Genomic DNA, 10,306 nt, shown 5'->3' on the forward strand with positions numbered 1-10,306 from the left:
AATCTTCAACATCCAATTAATTAAATTTGAGCACTGAATATTCTCCCTAAAATTGAACAAGTTGAAGTGTGGAATTATTGTTTGATTTTGGCATGATTTGCAGGTTCCTTGCATCATCATGTTATGTAACTAACTAACTACTCATAGGCTTAAGAAAAGTTCAAAGACAACTATCTATCAGTACATGATAATAAAAGGGCATCAGCACTACATCAGTCAAGTACTTAAGGCTTAACAGCTACCTTAGGCTTTCACATGTCCCAGAAATAAGAATGGAGAATGTTCAAGTGTATTGATACAGAGAAACAACTTTTGATTGCAACAAATGCATCATTTAATCGAAGAAAAAAGTCAACATTTGCTCCATACTCCAAATCTGCAAGACTCTAAACTCCAAGTGTATAAAATAGCAGCTCTATGTGCATGATGAACATACAAAACATAGATCAATATTTGGCCCACATGGACCTTCAAATGTCGCCCATGCCTTACACTACCGCAAGGGCCTGGCACACCCCACCCAAACCTATTTTTTTGTAATGATGTATATAGTTTGTCTTCGTTTACTCTATAAAAGAAAATGATGTAGTTATTTTTTCTAATATTATTATTTTGTGTTCTTATAAGATGAATATTAATTACTACGGCTAAGACTGAGTTGAATTTGTGTAAGTGGAATTATTGTTTGATTTTGGCATGATTTTCAGGTTCCTTACATCATCACCTGATTTGATTTCGGATGCAACCAGATACATACATACATAGATAGATACCACCAACATGTAACAAAGTCAATGGCGAAGTACCCAAAACCCATCACCGATTAGCCTCCATTTGCTGCTGGAGTTTTGACTTGAACCCCATCACCGGTACTTCAGAGGTAAGTTTGTTGAGGGAAAATCTATCAGAGTATTAAGCTTGCCTACACTCTGATATACATTCATTCGGTTTATTTCAGGGACCATTTTATTTTATAGCAGCAGCTCTTGCAAAGTTTGTTGATTCAGAACCTGAAGGTTTTCATCCACCCCGAGGAAGACATATCTTGGCTGGGTTTTACGTTCTCATTCCCAGTGAAGCAAACAAAGCAAGTGCACTTGGGAATCTAATAAGGTGGACTGAGGGTTTCCATATGAAGATACAGTAATTCTCTTTACCTTGATTATGTTATATTCAATTTTTTTTGGTTTGCTCTTCTTTCATGCTGTCATTTTATCTTCATTATACTGTGATGCATCTGAAGACTTCCACGAGTCTGTCTCGGTTTCACAGACACACTAGCACAATCCTTTTTGCTTCTGTTAAAGGTATGCTTTGGTATTGAATGAAAACAGAGAAACGAAAGGGATAAGGAAGAGAATGTAAGACATTTATATTAAGAAGAGAAACGAAAGTGAAGTTTGAAGTTAAGATAAGACATTTATTAAAAGATGAATGTAATAATTATCTTGTCCTCTGTCCTATGTATCATTCACTGATTCCTGTTTGTTCATCTAATCTGTTTATCAGCCATGCATGAGAATGAAGATTACCCATGGATGAATTACAAGTATTGGGTTCCTATACTCAGTTATTGGAAGGTAAGTTTATAATGCGTTTTACATTTATTTCCCCTTGACAATCCTAACTCCATATTTATCTAACATTCTAACCCTTTTGTGATCTTCATGCAGCATGAAGGAGAAATTCTGAGTTGTTTTGTCAGGCAGTTTAAGACCGACCTCAAAGAACAATGGACGTTGATCGACCCAGCGGGTAATAGTCATGTTGTTCACTACAACATGAGCGATTCAGATCCTAAACTCAATTTCCTGTTATTGTTGGTATCACAGCTATCGGTGAAAAGCAATACATGTTATTGCTTTCTCATCAACCTATCCTTATTTGCTTCATTTTGGTACTTCTGTGTAGTAGACTAATCCTTGTGATTGATTAGTTGCCTGATTAATTGCTGAGTTAATTATTTGATTTGTTGTCTCAAATTTCTCCTTTCCATAATTACAGTTTCAGTTATATCTTCAAATTATGAAATTTAATTTCAATAAATTATTTCTTTTGTGTAAATTAGGATCAGCCAAGATATGCATGACCTGCAATTCAAATTCAAATTCAAATTTGAATACAAAATTACAATTTCAGTTACATCTTCATATGAATTTTGACAGTATTGTTAATATGAATGTCGGCTATGGTTCGTTAAGTGTGCTGATAATCCGTGATTTGTGACATCCATTGAAATGAGTTTGAAGGATGATAAGGTTGGGTTCATGAGAATAACTTTCTTCTTGATTCTTTAATTTACATTGTTTTGGTGGTACACTTCATAGTTCATACCCTGTGTTCTAACATGTTTAATTTCATTGTTATAACAGGTGACTTATATTTTTTACCTCTGTCGTGGAAATCAAATCAGGTAAAATAGTGTGCGGATTCAATTTTTTTAGCTCACATTCCCGCGAATACTTTATTGTTTTTGTAAACTAACCTATTATAAGAGTCTCTTCACACACCAATCCAGATCCAACCCTCACTTTTCTTCACAAGCATTTCTTCATTTTTTGGCTTCATTGTTTTTCCTCTTTTCACAAGTGTGTAGCTCTCTGCAGACTTGCTCCACTTGAAGACGTGCTCCACTTTTCTTCACAAGAGGACTAAAGGAATGACAAGAGTTATCTCACCAGACTTGCTCCACTTGAAGACGTGCTCTTTGATATAGATTAAACTCTTCGTGATTCTGATCATCTCCACTACTATGGTTTCTGTGAAATGCTTCCGAGAGGTAATGTTTTATTTTAGGAAAAAGTTTTAAGCCAAAATTTTCACTATACCATTTATTGCTATATTTATTTGATCGTGTTTATAAATCACCATGATTAAGCACATTTTTAATGGAGTTGATCCAATAATCACAAGCACAACAATGACATTGCCTTGGCTCTCTTTCATGGTGATTTGGAACAAGGCCTCAAGTATTTTCTAAAGGAATCTTTTTCAGAAATTATGTCGTGGTGCCAAGGAGGACGAAAAGATACATGAACAACAGCTTAAGTCTCTCAAGTAGAATCCTACACTCTCTGATATTTAGTTTTATTATTTTCATATGGTAGTGCTAATAACATCAAAGACATTTCAGTTTTGCTCCCTATAAGAAGTTGATCTCTCTAGATTGGTTTAGTACTTTAGTTGTTTGTTTGACAAAGTATAATTTTTAGGCTTCCAATCACTCTGATGTGAATTTGAGAGAGCTTTGTCAGATGTATGTTGCAACAAAGTTAATTTATTGCTTTCTTTAATTTTTAGCTTTTCCTTTTGGTTAATTTTTTTTAATTAGCCACGGGATGCATATACAATGAATTACTATTACAAACCTTTCTAACACTGAATTGGTCTGGCATTGTATTATATTACCCTTCACGGGAAAAATTTCACAAGGTTTAAAGTACATTTAGTCATATTTTAGTATTTATTTAAACATTAGGTTTTGGGGCTTACTGAAGAGTTATTTTGCAGGCACTTTAAGATTTTCTCCTATTATTTATGAGAACATCTGGTATATGTTTTCAGAAATATTTCCTATAATGATTTAGGCGTTACAATTATTTTGTCAAAGTGGAGACGCAAAGATATAGGTTAGTAATAATCTAATGAAAGGGGAAGGTCTACTGCTTCATGGGTTTGTTTATTTTGCATTCCTTCTTCTGTTCTTCACTGGATCACAAGATTCCTTGGTTTTTATATTTTTGTTAACTTGGTGTAGTGTAAAAGTCAATCCCCCAACTGGATGCTGAGAAGAATGCTTCTCCACTGGATGCTAGTTTGCAAGTCACAGATCTGAATAATTCACAACTTTCAAAAGGCTTCTACATCAGAATATGGCGGTGCTCAATGATCCATAAATCATACTTTCACCTAGGAAAGCTTGAAGAAGGTTTGTCTTTGCTGGTGCAACAAGAGGAAAAGGTGTCTACCATAAGCAAGTAATTACTACTAACTTTTTATCCATTCACCCACCCTCTGCTCACTCCTCAGGGTAAGTGTAAAAAAGTCAAAGAAAAAAGTAAATATTTGACAATGATAATGATCCTTTTATCATCAGCTTTGGTACTATCCCTGCAGGAGTGGAAGCAAGGTTTTGGATTCACTCATACCGTTAGCTGCAACTGTATGTGAGCTCTTACATCACAAGGTGAGCTTATATGGTATGTTTCATGATATCTTTATGATGACCATTTATTTAAGCATTGTTGTTTGGTTGATACCCAGAAAATTTCTGGTGTTAAAAGCAACTATAGTTTTATTACTGATGCTTTTTTACCTCGGAGTTAATTGTTATTTTTGCTATTTTACTTGAGAGTAAATTATAGTAACTGAATTTACAGTGAAATTAATAAAGAAAAACTCAGAAAACACTGCTCTGATTACAAATGGCAGTTCACAGAAAATTATAGAAGCTGGAAAAGAAAGAAACATACTCGAAAATAAACCTCAGTACTACCCAAATGATTGCCCACCACATTTCTCACTATCCTCTATTTCCCTCATATTCACTGGTTCCAGCATCCCCTGCTCCTCTACTCTGCTGCCACTGTCCAGTTTGTTAGAATTTAACCTAGTAGACTCTTCCCCGCTATCTCCCACATCATTTTCTAACCTACCCTTCTTCCTCTTCCCCCTTCTACTGTAGACCTTCATTGGAAGTCCATGATGAGGTTCATTAACAAACCATTTTGTTTATAATATGTAGCTTAGCAGCCAATAGTTTGAGTTTTCAACTGACTTTTATGATGAACTTTTGGAAGAGACGCTTTAGCTTTAGCATTGTAAATCTTGGCAGTCAAGCGAAGGTATTTATCATCTAGAGTCTAGAGTATTATGAGTTTAACTTGATTTTTTGTCCTTAGTTTTCAAGTTCATAGAGGACTTTCATAATTCTTTGAAAAAATTACAGTATATTATGTATCGTGGTTTTGTTTTGAGATGAACTGACATTGAAATCTTTGGACTTTATTTCCCAGCCATTAGATGATGTCTTCATTTATTATGCCCAGTAGTACGGTGAATAATTAAACTCATCAAGCCAGATTTCTATGGTCCTCTCGGATGTGGGAAAGCTGTTAGCCAAATCAATTGCTAATGAATCTCGGTTTCCTCTCCACGAACCTTAATCTAAAACAATGTCTCAATCCAGCTGGCAAGTATTTATGTTTGGAAGCATGTCTTTTTAAGTTTTGGACTGAATAATCCTTGAAATATTGGAATTTAATATCTTTCTATATTTTTATGCTCACATAACTAAGCACTTTTTATAGGGTTTAGTATAGGAGAGGGAGGGGTGGAATGTAAATGGATGTACGGTGGCTTGGCAAATTTCAATATTTCACTTAATCTCCCCCAATTTGTTTATTCCATTATATCTTTTCATTTTCACAAACCATGAGGGAAATCCCTTAGTTGTAGCAACAAATATGCTCCATGGAGTAGTAGAGGTAACGATTTCACAAGATTTATGCTTTTATAGATGTTTTAGCAGTTACTCAGTTTTAGAATGCTTTGGTTTTTATCTGATTTCTTTCTATAGTAGAAAGGGATGTGTTTGTTAACTACATCAGTCAGTGTTTAGTGTTGTTGGTGACCAATCATTCTTTCATTTATTTGATATTTTTTTGTAGCATTAATATTCATTATGTACTCATCTACATTGTTTATATCAACGGTAATTCTGTAAAGATTAATCTAATGTGCTTGATCTACTTTTGAGTCTCATTCTTTGTTAGTTTATTTACACTCCTCCAAGTGCTTGGAGCTGGAACTTCAAGTTATAATGGTTCAATAGCAACTATTTTTAACGACTAACTTGGGAAAGTTTTGTCACGTGCCATAAGGAGAATCTATCAGATTGTGGATCAGATTCAGCTTGATTTTTTCATTGAATTCAGACTGTTTTTTCATAGATCAGGTTGTGGGTCAGATTGTATGTTCTGACTTGAAGCTAAGGCAACTCTGCAGAACGCCATGTAATGACTTTGTTCCAATCTTGGATCTTTTTGAATGAATTCAACCCTGCATGGTTTGTTATAGTATTACATCTTATATCATTCATTTATGTATGGTTTATTATTTACCCCGTCTTCGCTTTAAAACCATTTGAGCAAGGTAAATGCTTGGTGTCTGCATAATGTTATTTAAGATTACTACAATTATCTAGGGTAGCTCACTTGGTGAGCTAAGGGAATGAAGGGATTTGCAGGGTGAAGGGTCAGGGTTCGAATCCTGACGAAGGAACTAATTTACTAACAATTAACAACTAACATTGGCCTATCAAATTTTTTTTATATCTAATTTCAAGCTTTTCACAGGTGATGGTAGAAGGATAATATAAGTGATCCTTATGTGTAAAAAACTCTAACGAGAGGGTTATTTTACAAGAAAATATTCTCATATTAAAATTCATAATGTATAAAAATAATTTTTTATATAATTTAACTACACTTTTTCATAATTTTGATAATTTTAGGAGTAAATGTATATAATAGTATGATAATTCCTTTCATTCAATAAAATTTATGTTGTTGTTAAAAAGAATGTATATAATAGTATGATAATTTGATAGTTGAAATATGTAATATAAGGATTAGAAAACATAATTTTTTTTAGAGCAAAGAGAAATTATTCATTAATAGTCAAAAGAAGGTACAACCCAAAGGGAATAGAAAACACAAAACCACAAAGCCACCTAAAGACCAAAAAACAAAAAACCCAAGAGAAAAAGCGCAAAGATCCTAACAACTAGAGGGAAAATTTTCTTCAAGTTCTGCGGCCAGCCCTCGAATTACATCTTCATCACTACCCGGAAAAGTCATGAGGGGACTAGACGACTGCGGCGCAACAACAAGATCCATGCTCCCAGATTTACGAGGACGTCCCCTAAGCCGACGAGAGCTCTCCAAGCCGCGCTTAGCCTCTTTAATCCTCTTAGCTAGGTCGATCGCGAGGACGAGGCCTCGAAGTGGTAAAATCAAGAACGGGATCATCGGCAAAAGCAACACCATCCCCCCCCCCCCCAAGAACATCCTCCACCCTCGCAAAGTCATTACAAGCTTCCAAAGAAACTTGAAAACCGCTTGCATGATCAGCCTCATAGCAAGAGTGCGATGGACGACCAAGGGCGATCCCATCACAACTCACCACACCAACATTGTAGGCAGTGGAAACTGAATCCCCAACAACCTCCCTTGCTGTATGAGAGCCAGAACCAATCAGCTGTCGAGAAACCGCAAAAACAGAGGAGGGAGCACTCCCCACAGAAGTCGTCGAGTTATTACATATATGGTTACAATTTTTTAAGTTTAAATTACAGAATAAAAACTCCCGTGAGTAGGAATTATTGACATGAAAATATATCACCTATATTTGAGATCCGTAGTGCTTGCTTTGAGATAGTCAGGTTAGATCACCTATTTTTGTCACCTATGAATTATATTTTAATTGTTATAAAATTTAATAATATGAATAATTTTATGATCAATCATGCTAAAAATTGATTAATCCAAAAATTATGTTTTACAACTAACTAGCATTTTTACCCCGTGCGTTGCACGGCGAATATTGATCTCATTATTTAGGCACATATTAATAAATTAAGATATGAAAAAAAATAAGCATTCAACAAAAAAAAATCACAATGAGTGTCACACAACTTGTAAAATTTTGTGTGATTATCAAAACGCGGCGAATATTAATCTCATTAATTAGACACATATTAATAAATTAAGATATGAAAAAAAATGAGCATTCAACAAAAAAAATCACAATGAGTGTTACACAACTTGTAAAATTTTGTGTGATTATCAAAACAAATTTTCATATTACTTAAGTTTTTTTTTTAAAACTAAGAGTAAATATAAGTAATGGTATGATAAATTGAAATTGAAAACACTATTATATATATTTGTGTGTGTGCGTGTACGTGTGTGTGCGTGTGTGTGTGCGTGTGCGTGTGGGTGTGCGTGTGTGTGTTAAGATGTCGCGTTAATATCTCTTGGTGTCTTGCTCCACTGTCCATTGTTTCTCATTTTCTCCCCAAAAAGTGGTATTAGAGCCGATGATTCGTGGGATCATGGTAACGACTCATTGTATTGAAAGCCTCCCTAATCGTGTGATCGTGTGGAGTGTCATGTTGCACATGGTTGGACCATGGTCGAACGATGGTTGAAGAATGAATAATCTTCCGCGGAGGAGGCCATGATAATATGAAGGTGACTCGCACATGAGAGAGATTGTTGATAATTTAAGTGTAAGTTGAGGTCTCACATTGGTTAACTATGTGTGTAGATAAAACTTTATAAGAGATGTGACTCATAAACCTAATACCTTAAGATTTTAAGTTAACATGTGCATCGATATCTCTTGGTGTTTTCCTCTTCGTCCCATGAGCTCCTCTATCTCCCCGAACAGGTTCATTTTCAACGGGGGAGAAAAAAATTATAAACGTGGCAACTAAAAAAACAGAGGGTTTCTTTCTGTGACGTTGGGTTTTAACAATTTATTACATCCGCTCTGTCGTCATTTGATTAATATATAATTCTGTTTAAAAAAACACTATATAAACACCTCATTTTTTTTTTCATTTTCAATTTATGATTGCTACAGATCAATAATTACAAGTCAAATGGAATCGTGTGACGAATTAGAAGCTGAGTTTATCTTTTTTTTTTCTTTTTGCTGAGTCCATCTTAAAAGTAATGAAAATTAGAGCTATTGGGTCATGTGAGCCTTATGGTCAAACTAAATCTATGTTCACACCGAAAATTAAAGAAAATTATACAGCTTGAGACCTATACCAATGCAAACAATCAATCAATCATAGTATTAAAAGAAGGAAATGTTTTAACGTGTGTAGACCGTGAAGATATTTATTATTGTTATAGATAACTCATGATTCATGAACGGATGAACCATCATGATCCATGTGGGAGTTGATTTAAAAAAAAAAATTATCCATGTGGGAGTTTACTATAACTAATCCTAGTTGGAATAACCATGAGGTATAATGCCTCCTTAAAAAAAACGAGGTATAATGGGGTAGTTGCTCAACTTGTCTATTAGTATTAACTATGAGGTCAAAAATTTGATATTCTCCCCATGAAAATATAGCACAGTTGGTTGTTACCCGTTTTCACTTAATGTGAGCATACCTGGTTTATGTCCAACCATTAAAAACCTCTCACCATAACCAACTCAAGCTCCTATGTTATAAAACAAAGAAACTTAATTATATGAGAAGTTTCAACAGCACATCTATAGACTATAGACCAACCAGAATCAGACTTTGAGAATAAGGAATTTAACATCTGTGGGTAGCTTGGTATTTTCATTGATCCGAAATTGGAATAGCCAACAACAAAACATACATAACTTTTAGCTGCATTTACTCCAATGGACATCATATTTTCCCACCCATTGAAATTCATGCGACAAAACAACGTTAAATGTATTAGCAAAAGGTTACAAGTTAGAACGACATCCATAATCTCACTAATTTATTGTAAATATTTTTTTTTTGGTCAATGGTTAAACTTGTATTGAAACGAGGCCCAATGGCCCAAAGGAGACAAAGCTCCAAAACAACATGCTAGGCAACATGACCCGGTTTACACTTAAAAATAGACAGTAGAAATAAAGCAACGGGCACTAGCAACTAACAGACAAGCCAAGTCAAGATAGACAACTACCAAGGCACCTAATAACCACTATTGTCCTTTACAATAACTAAAACACAAATGCAGAGAAGTGGGTTTGCTTTCCAAAAAGGAATCTTGCACATGGAGCTTGGAACAGAACCAAGGAGGAGAGTGAAAGGGAAAGAGAGCTATCCCAGAATTCAACCTCCATAGCAAGCTATCATAGCATCCTTGACTAGAGCTCTTCTAAGGGGGTCAGGTGGGTTGAAAAGCCATAATTGAGGAAGGCCTCCCCTTCTACATAAATATGCAATTGTATGGGCGGTTTCATTGCCAGATCTTCGAGTCCAGGTAAATGTAGAGGTAAATAAATTCTGACTTAGCTTTCTTATATCTCCAAGAATGTTCTGTATTTCACCAATGTTCCTGTTTCCATTGCAAGCATCAATGAGGACCTTGTTGTCGGATTCAAAGATTACATGCTACCATTGAAGATTGTAGGCAAGGATTGTGGCTTCCCTTAAGGCCAAAGCTTCGGCAATGAGGGGGGAGGGAGCAGAAATTTGCCTAGCTGATCCGGAGAGGGGCTGGCCTTGATGGTCCCTTGCAACTGCTGAGATGCTATG

This window comes from Lotus japonicus, chromosome 2 (assembly GCF_012489685.1).
Source record: "Lotus japonicus ecotype B-129 chromosome 2, LjGifu_v1.2".
Taxonomy (NCBI): Eukaryota; Viridiplantae; Streptophyta; class Magnoliopsida; order Fabales; family Fabaceae; genus Lotus; species Lotus japonicus.